This window comes from Poeciliopsis prolifica, unplaced genomic scaffold (assembly GCF_027474105.1).
Source record: "Poeciliopsis prolifica strain line A6 unplaced genomic scaffold, Auburn_PproV2 SCAFFOLD024, whole genome shotgun sequence".
In the NCBI taxonomy this organism is placed as follows: Eukaryota; Metazoa; Chordata; class Actinopteri; order Cyprinodontiformes; family Poeciliidae; genus Poeciliopsis; species Poeciliopsis prolifica.
The window spans coordinates 2,799,524-2,811,463 of NW_026562399.1; positions in this window are offsets into that span (position 1 = coordinate 2,799,524).

Consider the following 11,940-nt stretch of genomic DNA (forward strand, 5'->3'; position numbering starts at 1 on the left):
TTAGGGCTTTGAAGACAGAAAAAAAACAGGAGTAAATTTCCTCTAAAAACATTTAACATTTTGAAAATAGCAAACACATTGTTTTCTACTTTTTTACAAAAGTAAAAAATAAATTGCAAGGGACAACTCAAACGTTGAGAAATATCCCAGAAATCAGTTTGAAAAAGTCAAAAGACTGAAAATTATCTCAGAAATAGAAAAAACAAATACATTTTTGAGCTCCCTTTTGAGTGTCAAAAGTAAAAGTTTAAAAAAAATGTTTGGAAACTTTACATATTTCTGCCTTGTTTTCCAGGAAATGTCTTGAGTTTTTTTGTTTTAGCTTTAGTTTTTTCTTTTTGGCTATTTCAACTCAGAAATGACCAACTTTTTAAAAGAAATTTTTGGAAAGAATTTCAAATTTTAATATTTTTCCAGCAACTTCTTTGCATTTCAAGCTTAGAAAAATTTCTGAGATTTACTCTTTTTTTGTTGCTGTTTTGTTAATACATTGTCTTAAAAGCATTTCAAACTGCCTTGAAGAAGAAAATATTTTTCAAGAAATGCAGTATTTAGGGAAAATGAGTATTAGCTGAGCATTACTTCATAGCTCACAAAATATTTCTCATTTTATGAGCTAAAACCTCCAAAAGAAATTAATCACTGAAGGAAAATAAACAGAATTCAGGTGATTCATAGTTGCTTGGAGTTTCATTTGCAATCAAATGTAGAAATGTGTTTGTAAGTTATTCCTGTACGGAGGTTTCCGATGTGCTTTAATTTCTGTGCTTCATCAGACGCCATGCAAATACAGCACGCTAACAGCAGGCGGTTCCTGCTACCTGGTGGATGCTGGTGTCGTGTGTTTGGACTGGAGACCAACAGGAGCTGCTTCACTGCTGCGCTCCGTGTTAATAACAGATCAGCTCATCACGCAAGTCTTTACCTGAAAATTAACAGCTTGAAGAAGCACAACAGAATCACATTTTCTAGAAGTTTTATCTCATGTCGAGTTCATTATAGAAAACCAGAAACTAATAGAATGCTGCTAATACTGCTGTGCACATTTTTGCAGAATCTGTCTTGTGCCCAGAAAAGTGATGAAGTTGCAAATTTCATCAATGTTTGCCATGTTTTTTGGGGTTTTTTTACATCTGCATTGTAGAATAGACATCTCCACCTCAATCTCACGCAAATGTAACATACATAAAATGGGGATGCCTCTTTAAGAAACAGAGGTTAGGGAAGCTAGGTAGTCTACCTAGCTAATGGGAAGATTAGTTTCCAGTGTGTATCAACCAATCCAAATGCAGACTCCTGCTGTTGGGTTAGGGTTTGAGTAATTTAATAACAAATTTGTCAGATACAATGTTCACAGAAACATGAAAGATTAAAGCCAGAACAGCTTAATAAAAATTCAATATTTCTGCTGGTCCTGTCTGTTGACAGGAAAGTTTTTTTCATCCTGGATTGTTCGTGAGGTGGATTCCTCCTGTGACTTTGATGGTGAGCCTTCCCACCTGGACTCGAAGAAAGAACTGGATTCCTTCTTTTCCATTAGGAGTCCTGCTGCACCCTGCGGTGTAGGCCTGTATCAGTCACATCTTCACACACAGTTGGTTATGCGTGAGACTACTGACTGACATTTATCATTATTATTTCATCCTGGAATTTTGGACATTACATTTTGGACCAGTTTGTATTTTGGACATTATAACAAACTGCTGTGTAGGAAATTCTTCTCATGTGAATGATGTTGAGTCAAACCTGAATTTGATTAATCTGTTGTCTATTACAATTTAAAATTCAGGTTACCAGGCTCACCCAAAATATCTAAAAATAAGAATAAGCACTTGGCCAAGTATTACTATTATTTTATGCATTTTATTGTGTGGAATTTTATTTTCATAATTGTGTGACTTGTACTACTGTTTGTCAATTTCATGGTTTATGTCACTAAAGCCAATTGTTCTTTAAATTCATCCAACTGCCTTTGTGTGTCAGTTAAACACTTCACTGTGCTCCGATAGCCGAACCTGTTGGCCCATTTATCTCAAGTATATAATACTCTTCTCTACTGTGTTACACAAAAGAACACAGAACCTTCTTTCAACCAAGAAATGCTCAATCCTACATCATTTTATTAATTTGTCCTTGCCAAAAAAAATCTCCACAAACCTTCAAATTGGCATTATTTGGTTTAGTATTCTGTAGTTATCAGTTTTGTCAACTAAAATATTTAAATTGTAGCTATACTATAAATCCTGGTCTCTGTGGGTATTATAATTTTAAACGAAACACAATGGTAAAGTAATACCATATAAATATTTAACATTGAGAATTATACAAACTTTGTTGCAACCGAAAAACCACCTTAGCAAAGTGCTAAAACTTTTCGAATAAAGTATTTTTTCAAAATTAGCATGTTTCCATTAAGGACATTTTTTTCTGTAATTCTGTTTTGTGCAATATATGGTGAATGGAAATGCAATCATTGTTTTAAATAAATATCTTGTGTGTTTCTGTGGTTTCTTGCGTTTTTTTCTCTTTCTACAGGCGTAAGAGCGGATTTTCATTCCCTGTCTTTTACACCTCCATGTCCATTTTATTTGAAATAAACCCAAAGCCATTTCTAATAATGGTATTACCACGAAAGCTGACATACTCCTCTTGTGAAAACAAATCTGTTGAGCTTGGCAGCCATAGCAATTTCTATTGCTGCTCTGACAGAAAATGTTACAAAATAAGAAAAAAAAACAAAATGTTGAGATCGAAGTCAAGTTTCTGACTCCACATTAGATGATTTTTTTTTTTTTTTTTGCTGAAGCATGAACTGAACTATTGATGATGGCCATTTTTTTCACTGTCAGGAGACAGACTTTCAACATATTTCCACCGCATATAAAAGTTTGTGATTTATGTGTTTGAAAGCAACCAAAAATGAAGAAATGTGTGCTTTCATCTTTCTAACAGATGGAAAATGCATAGGATGATGGAACGAGTGCCTCTGGAGGTTCATCGGGTCCTGCCAAACTCTCTGCAGGTAATGAAGAAAAAGAAAACATTAGTGCCTGTGAGAAGAGGGATGCAGTAATAAAAACAAGGCAATAAAAACAAAACACAAATAAGATTAATAGGTTCCCTTTTTCTCAGGTTTTATTGGTAATATGTCAGAAATGGTTCCCACATGTCAGCAACTGCTTTTACTCTGTCTTGTGATTTTTGCTTTATTAAAAAGTAAACCACTGGTTGTGAATATCATGTCACACTATGAAACACGTTGCAATTTGCTTTCCAGTTGAGTCTAAGTTGTTCTCATTTCAGTTCAGGATATAATATCTTTGTTGATCTCATATGTCTATTTATTCAATAATCTAAAACCAAAAAAGCGTTTTTGAATAAAAAATTTTGCCCATTTTGACAATTTAATTGCATACCCTCCAATCAGCTCAATTAGGAATTTTAATCAAGTCCCACCACTAATGATTAACCAACTGCAAAGGAAAAGATTTAATTATTGAGTCTAATTTACCTGTTAAAAAATAAAGATGTGCTGTTTGAAAATGTGCTAATCTTGTTGGTTGTGCAGGAGCCTCCACTTCTGCTTTTCAAACACAATGCCCTAAAATAGCCCTAAAGTCTTATATTACATGTTTTCAGACAGATTTTGTGTAGTTAGGGAAGCATAATGGGTGACCTTAAATGTGACTGATATTACATTTTATGAATATTTGGTGTGTTTCAGATCATAATTGTAAACATCAACTGTTAATGGAAGCTCTTGCTGTTTTAGCGGGTCTCAGCCCACTCAACCAGCAGAATCTTTTGTTTGCATAGATCTGTGCTTTGTTCTATCATGGTGGGCAGTTCCTCTAAGATGAGGTCCAAGTTCTGCCAGAAGCTAGATTGTTCTCGGGATTTGATCTGAGTCACAAGGAAGAGATTACAGCTTAACTCAGTTCCCATTTTTTACACAAACAGGAATGCTGGTTGAAATCAAGGCAAGCTGCAGAAAGCCTGCAATCTGGCTGCACAACTTTCTCTCCTGTATTTTAATTACAATGCAAATGTCAAAGCCAAAGATTAATTTCATTTAATTCATGCCTGAAACCTGCAGCTTGTGTAATCCTTCAGCAAAGGTCGAATATGTGAAGCACCTGATGAAGGGGTTTGTTTTAGTTTGTTAGAAAATGTATGATTCATTCCTCGAGGTGGACTCAGGGATTCATTACTCGCTTATGAGAGCAGGCTCAAAACAAACATGTTAATTAGGAGCTACAGTCATGAGTCTTTGCACCAGTAAAAACAGTTCAAAATGCTACTAAAAGGGGAAATAAGACAACACGTCTATTATTTACAAACTCTTAGTAAATAGGAGCATGTCTTTATTGCACTTAACACGTTTTGTTGTTTAATAATTATTTGAGAGGAACATGTAAGAAAACAAAACGGATTTCTCAAATTGAATTTCAATGCAAGTCAAATTGAAAACTGATTTTGGGAAATGATTATGTAACTTTAAATTGATTCTGTTGCAGGACACAGATATATCCAAAATTGCAAAGAAGTGTTCTCATAAAGAACCACTTTTGGAAGGAGGCATTTAAAAGCATGACTTTTTTTTTTGTCAAATTAACATAAAGTAAATATAGTACAGTAAACTACTTTAGCCCAGATTCAATTTAATTTTGAATCTATATTTGCTCTTCCTGCAGGCTGCAATTTCAGCTGTACTTCTAACCTCACAGTATTTTTGAATGTTTTTCCAGTTATGATGTTCTGAGTGAACAACCTAAAATCGAACCCAAAATGTTTAAGTTGTTTTTTTTTCTTTTAAAGAAAAGAAAAGGCCTGCTCACCTAATAGTACTTCAAAATCCACAAGCATTGGAAGTGACTTAGTTTGATTTTCTCTGTTAAATTTACTTCTTAAACAAGAATAAACAGGTCAGTTTGACATTTTACGGATTTGTGGTTTGATTTGTGGTTTGTGGTTTGATCAAAGAATCCCTTCATGATTGGTCAGAAAATTGAAGTGGGCGTGTTCATGATGAGGAAATATTGCATTGGGAAGCCCCTAAAATGACTTTCTTTCCTCTCTTTAAGTCTTGGGAAGTATAAAATATAATAAGAAAGAAGCCAGAAAGAACATTGTATCTAACACAGTATAATTAATTTCTCTGCATATTAAAGCTCACACTGTGATAGTAATTTGAGAGATTTTTAAAAATATCTGTCTGCACTAGCTTCATTTTTCCATTCATGCTCAGTATTTTCTGTGGAGGATTAAGGTTGGAATAGTTCATACCTCAGCAAAGACCGCCTGTGTAACCATGGCGACACTATGGGCATGAACGCAAACCCTTTGAAGTTTGACCTGCAAACTGAAACATGCGTTTTGCGGGGGACGTCCACTCGAAAAATGACTAATACAGGAGTTATAACAGTATTTTCTAATAAAGTTGCTGAACTAAGAGCTTCAGCTCACTGATAAACTGCTAGCTATCCCCGTTCTGGGCAAGTCCAGTGTGATGCTAACCAACCAATCAGCAGAAACCAAAGCCTGACAACACCGGCCCTCAATTGCATTTAACTTTTCTTGATGACAACTCTGCAATGCAAAAGGAAAAGCAATAAAAGCATACGCTTTTATAAGGAAGAGATGAAACAAAATATATATTTTGACAAAGACTCATGTTTAGGAAAAATGGAAAAATAAAATATATACTTGACAAAAACACACGTAAGGAAAAGAAAAATTAGTGTACATTTTTTATAACGCATGTATAAAGGAAAGAAAAACTAAATATTCACATTTCTTGATGACAACACGTGTAAGGAGAAGGAAAAACAAAATATATATTTGTGCTTTTATTATGTCAGTTGGTCCTCCATAGTTCATGAGATACTGATTACTAATAAATTTCCACACAACCTCATGACTGTTATAATAAACATAATCTGTTGATAAGAGTCCACCAGTGAGTCAGAGTGCATGTTGTGAATGATCAATCGGTTCATTACTAAAACAAAAGATAATTTTATGATTAATTAAACTAGAACTATAAATAAACTAGTTAACCTGTGGCTTTCAGGGTCTTTGATATTGGCTTGTTTCCATTGAGCAAATGTGTTTTTGTAATTCTCTTTTGTGCACTTTTATGGTAAATAGAAATTCAGCTAAGGCTCTGAGTCAAAGGGGTTTAGTGCTTGTATGGATATTCTTTAGAAAGCCATTGTCTCTAACTTCGTCCAGAATGCAACACCCCAGCTTTACATCCTACTTTAATTGTTTTTCAGCTCCTTCTGCTCTGATTTTATTTCACCCATGACAGTTATTACAGTGCTGGTCAGAGATGAAACTTCATGGTCACAGTGAGAAAAAAACACCTTTTGATTTATAATCATGGCACGAATCATGAATAAGATAAAGTATGAGGATGGTGGTATGTTTTTTTTTGTGACTTATTGCGTCAATAAACTTAAGTCATGTGTGATTTTCTAATTTAGTGGGAATGCTGTAATTGCAAAATTGTGTTGTTTTTTTACATTGGTGGATTATTGCCAAAGTTTTGGCACATTTGTAATGGAATTGCTGTGACATCCTGACAGCATCTTTAGCTGCAGGTTAATGTTCTTTATTTTGCTGAATGACTGTGTAACCGTGCAAGCCATATTTGTGTCTTGAAGCCCAAATGATTTCCAATGATCTTGTGGAGTCGTTCCTCTGTAATCTGTCTCTTCTCTCTCTTCTAACCCGTCTGTGCCGTTGGCATCGTTTGTCTGTCCGCTGGGGCCCACAGAGCTGCTCAGAAGTGATGCATGAAACACTTGGGGCTTTTTTAGACTTGACCGTCACATCTCATCTGATGCAACCTTGGCTGGTGGGCAAACAATCTGGATTTTTATTTGCAGCCTTCTGGTAGATTTGTCTTTTGGCATTGACTTTAAAAGTTAAGGAGGTGTTTATGCTCATTACCACTTCTTTTAAACTGTAAGCTTTGAATTCTCATTTATTCCACTGTTTAGTGCAGTGTCTGAATGAACAAAGAACATTAAAGCTATAGTATAACTTTTATAATTTTTTTTTTTTAAACACATTGTCCCTATGTTGTGACGGTATGTTATGAGATAGTCTGAAGAAATACAATGCTCCTGATCAAAAACAACCAATGAGAGCCAGAAGGAGGATCTTATTGCTGTCATTCACGCTTGTGTATGTGCTGCTAAATGTGTTAATGGCGGAGAAACAACTTACAGTTGCAGAAAAATAGTTTTTCACCATCATTGGTTATAATGCTAACTATCCTAGTATTCGTGAGAGACTCTGATGTGGTGGACTAGCGGGGAGTGTGAGCGGTGTGTATGCAAGCGTGATTGAGACCTCTTAAGATCCTCCTCTAGGCTCAGATTGTTTTTCTGACCAAGATGTGTATTTCTGTAGTTAGATCTGGAAGTTGTCTCTGATTTAAAAAATTAAAAAATGTTACTAAAACATGGAAAGACATTTTTGAAAATATTGAACATTTGATAGATAGATGGCTTTATCTACAACATAAAAAATATGAACAAAAACAATTTATTTGAATAGACAAGAATAATTGAATGAATCCAGCTAAATAAATTACAAAAACTAAAAATAGCAAATCATCAGACATTGTTTATATTACAGAAGACAAGGGCCACTGAAAAAAACAACAAAAAAGCAGAATTATATTTTTTTTCCCCTCAGAATTCTGAGAAAAAAAATCATAATTCTTTTTTTTTCAGTGGCCCTAGTCAGTTTCTATAATATGTGGCTCTATCCAGTGCATACAGATACATTTACATGCACTGTATGATTTAATCTAAGGGAGCATGAAGAAGGAAACAGCTTTGTGTTCCTGACATCGGCCCATATGAAAACCAGAGGTGCTCATTCTTCAACTGGTACTGTGAACATTCTCACCCCTGCAGTGTTTAATTATTAATGTTATGGTTTATGTTGCAAGGACAGCTGTGACTTCGAACGCAAAACACAATCAAAGGAAACTCTTTTCACAGCCTTCATTCTGGTTTCCCCAGGGTTATTCATATAGAAATAAATGAACCTGTGCCTTCATCATGTATTTTTAGAAGCTATGCAGGCTGTCATTTCCTCAGACTGTGGAAAGTAATATGAATTATTATCTTGTGAAAAGTCTGCAGGCTTAGTGCAGGTGTAAAACTGGGTCTTGGGGTATGGAGAGTGTGTTGTGATCCCTGGAACCGGTGCGATTCATCAAACTGTAACAGACTACAAAAGACAATAAGAATTCCCGAGACTTTCAGGTGGAACCGGGGGCAGCCAGAATGTCAAGAAACAAGCTTTGTGATCAATTTGCAGAGAGTTAATAAAAGGAAATGGAAAGGAAGACAAGTGGAGAGTAATATTTGGTCTGCTGAACTCGTCTGTCTGGAGCCAAGGAAGGGATGTGTGTAAAAACTGAACCTAACTGATTATTGTAGAGAAAACTGAAGACAATTTTCAGATGGTCCCATCAATCTGGTTTGTCCATTAAATAGGAAATGCATTTAAAATCGCATGTAAATAAGTTTGTTCATGCGATATGTCATTTAAAAATATGTCTCTCCGTCATCCTCCAAATACCTCCTGTTGTCGTGTTCGTCGTGGTTTGTGCCAGTGAAAACATCCAGTTGTTGTAACTCGTGATGGGGGAAAAATTGTTAAATGAAACAATTTTGATACGGCCAAAAAAGAATACCACCTCCTAATGTCAAGATGTTTTATCAAAAAACAAGCGTTTTTCGAAATTGGTGTATTCTCATGAAGTTTTTTTGAAATGTTCGAGTTACGTGGTCAACGGAAACACAGCTAAGGTTGACTATCAGTTTGCTATTTATCCGTCTAGTCCCCCTCCAGCGACACAATGCAGGTCCTGCAATTTTATACTCAAAATGCTTTAAAAAAGAAACTTTTAGCAAAAATGACAATGAAACTTGTGAGACATATATTCAGTAAGTTATTTATTGAATTGACAGTTTTCTTATCAAATATTCTCTCCAGACGTGAGGTTGTGAATATTCTTTCAGTCACATTAAGCTGTACTGTTGTAACCAATTGAAAAATTTGACTGCAGTAGCCACGGTTCAAACCAAAGAGGGCAGCATTGAGATGGTTTCAGACAAATTATTGCAGAATTGAACACAGATGTATGTGAGAATATAAAAATTTGCACAAAAGCATAAGGATAGAACCTTTAAATATTAATTTATACAGTTTGTACAGCAGAAAAAAAACCAAAACAAAAAACAGTTGAATTGGGTTTGGTTACTCTTTAAAGTTTGTTTCAATAAACAGCCAACGATCAAAGGAAGGTAAATCACAGATGAGCCAACTGTGATTTACCTACATTGATATTTGCCTTTTAATATTTTTATTTCTGCACACAGTCACTTGATTTACACATCGAGCACATATAAAACTTGAATGCTTGCTGGTTACTTCAGCCTATTAATATTTGAGATGTTTCTCTAGAAGTTGTAAATATTTACTTTTCATCCTCTCATCTGCTTTCAAGCATTTGAAAATCGGCAGCGAAAGAACCGCTTGTCACAGTTTATTTTTCTTCCTCATGTTAACAAACGACACTGCGGACCCAATTATCTCCCTGTTGTGATGGCGCTTCTCCCGCTCTTGTTTGTCGAATGATTAGCTTGTTGTTTGCTGTTATGACTAATTGTTCTTTCCAATTAGAGCCCTGGCGGGAAAGGCTCAGAGCTAAAAGAAAATAAACATAATTCTTCCTGAAAGAAAGACGGGAGAATTTACTTTGTTGGGAGGTTGCGTCAACAAAAGTTGAGAGGATTAAATGATTAAGAGACACACTTTTGATGTTTTAAAACAGATACTTAAAGCTGAAACCAGAAATGGCTCAATTGATCTCAAAGAATTTGAGAAAAAGAATTTAGAAATGACTGCATCTTCCATCTCTACGTCTCTCCATCTATTGTGATTAAAATTTGTATATGTGCATTTTTTGGTTTTTGGTCCTACCTGAAATGCAACAATTCGCTTCAGTTTTTTTTAAAGTGTTAATTCACTGCAAAACTCAAAGTACTTTACATCACAAATTAGTTTATATATATTTCATTATATTGCCTCTGTGTGACTTTGGACATTTTAGGTGTGGAAATGTAAAATGTATTCACTTTCTATTATTTATTGACATTAATTGAAGTGTTCCAGTCCAAGAAAAGCATACACAGGTTGCACCTTTTTTTTCTACATTCATTAGAATAATTAAGTATGTACAACGTAATCATAAAGATAAATTTAAATTAAATCAGATTATCCCATTTTGATCTAGGTTATAATGCAGTACAAACAAATTGTGTTGATCAATTATTAGTTGAAAGGAAAAACTCTCTTAACAGGACATTTTCAGCTAGACCCAACTTTGAATGAGCACATAAAACTCTAAAAGCTTCAGGAGTTTTGTGGGACTGTGGTGTAAAAATGTCAAATATCTATAGAAAGATGTTTTACATGGAAAAGTAACTTAACAGTTCTGATGTTAGACAATGTGTTTTATGTACAGCTAAACATGTGGAGCAGAAGTGTTTTGTTGTTTTAAGTGCAAAAGCCCCACTAATAAGATTTGGGTTTTGCAGAGACCAAATGGTGTAAATTGCAAACGTTGAGGCTCCAGTTATTGTTGATGAATTGTGTTTTCTGCACTCTAATGCGTTTCAGCTGATGGTTTGCTTCAGAGAAAAACATTCTGCCTTCATCACTTTGCATCAACATTTTCTCACATGTAATAAAACTGCTGCTTCCTAGTATTTTGACTTCAAAAGTTTCAGAGGTTCAGAGAAGTCTGCTTTCAGCCAACAAAAACATGAACAGCAGAAGAGTAGTGCAAAAATAATTTTCTCTAATGGATCCCAATTGTTAAGGACTCATCTGGCAACACTGAATCATCCTGATGCAATCCATGTGTGAAGGTGAGATGAACTGATAGTCAGAAAAAGAGAGCTGCAACTTTCTCTCTCAAAGTCTCACAGATGTTTTCCGTCCTGCTCCCTCGTAGGGAGTCGCTGAGTGAGGCCATGTGTGTGAGCAGCAGGTAATCCTTCGGATCGTTTGCAGTCAGCAAGTATGCGTGCCGATAACAGATGCTGCTTCTTTTTATGCTGACCTGTAGTTGTTTCCCGCTGCTTAGTTTTGTTCTGGATACACCGAGAAGGAAGTTCTACTAATCTTGGCATGCAAAAATAAAAGATTGATTGTAGAGGGTTTGGGGAGGCCCATTTTACGGAGTCATCCCCTTGAGAGATCAGATTATAATGTTTCATCTGCTTGGAGAGACCCTAACACACATGACCTTATAGGGGAAGTGTTCTGCAAAATCAACTTTTTTGAGCTTTACATCATAATGTTATTTCCTCATTTCAAACATGCTTTGATTCTTTCATGGAAGTTTGAGAAATCCTTTAATCTCCTGTAGCAACGATGGACCTGTGCAAAACACCTGGGTGGACTAGACCTCTTCAATATGCAACTTGCCCTCAAAGCTGCAGGTTCCAAGCTTCTGCTGCACAGAGCATCCCTTCCCCAAGACTCCTCCACTGAGCTCCTTCAGACTAGCCAGTAGCAATTGGCATACACCTGGTGGAGTTTGCTAATAGTGCATCTGCACTCATTATTGGAGTTACTTCTCAGTGTAACGCTGGTTAAAAACGTTATAGGAGTGATGGAGGAGTCATGTTGTGATGACTTCCTGGAGGCAGAGTTTCAGAAAGAAGGAGCTTTTAAAAAGCCAGAAGCCCAATTTCAGGCATTGAGTGTTAGGGAGTAAAATAAGGGAACAGATTTTTCAATTAGTTTGAATCAATTGACATGTAACTAATGTTGCAATTAAACTGAGTCCAACCAGAATATGAGGTGAGAAAACAATATTAGAGTATTCAGTTAACCTTT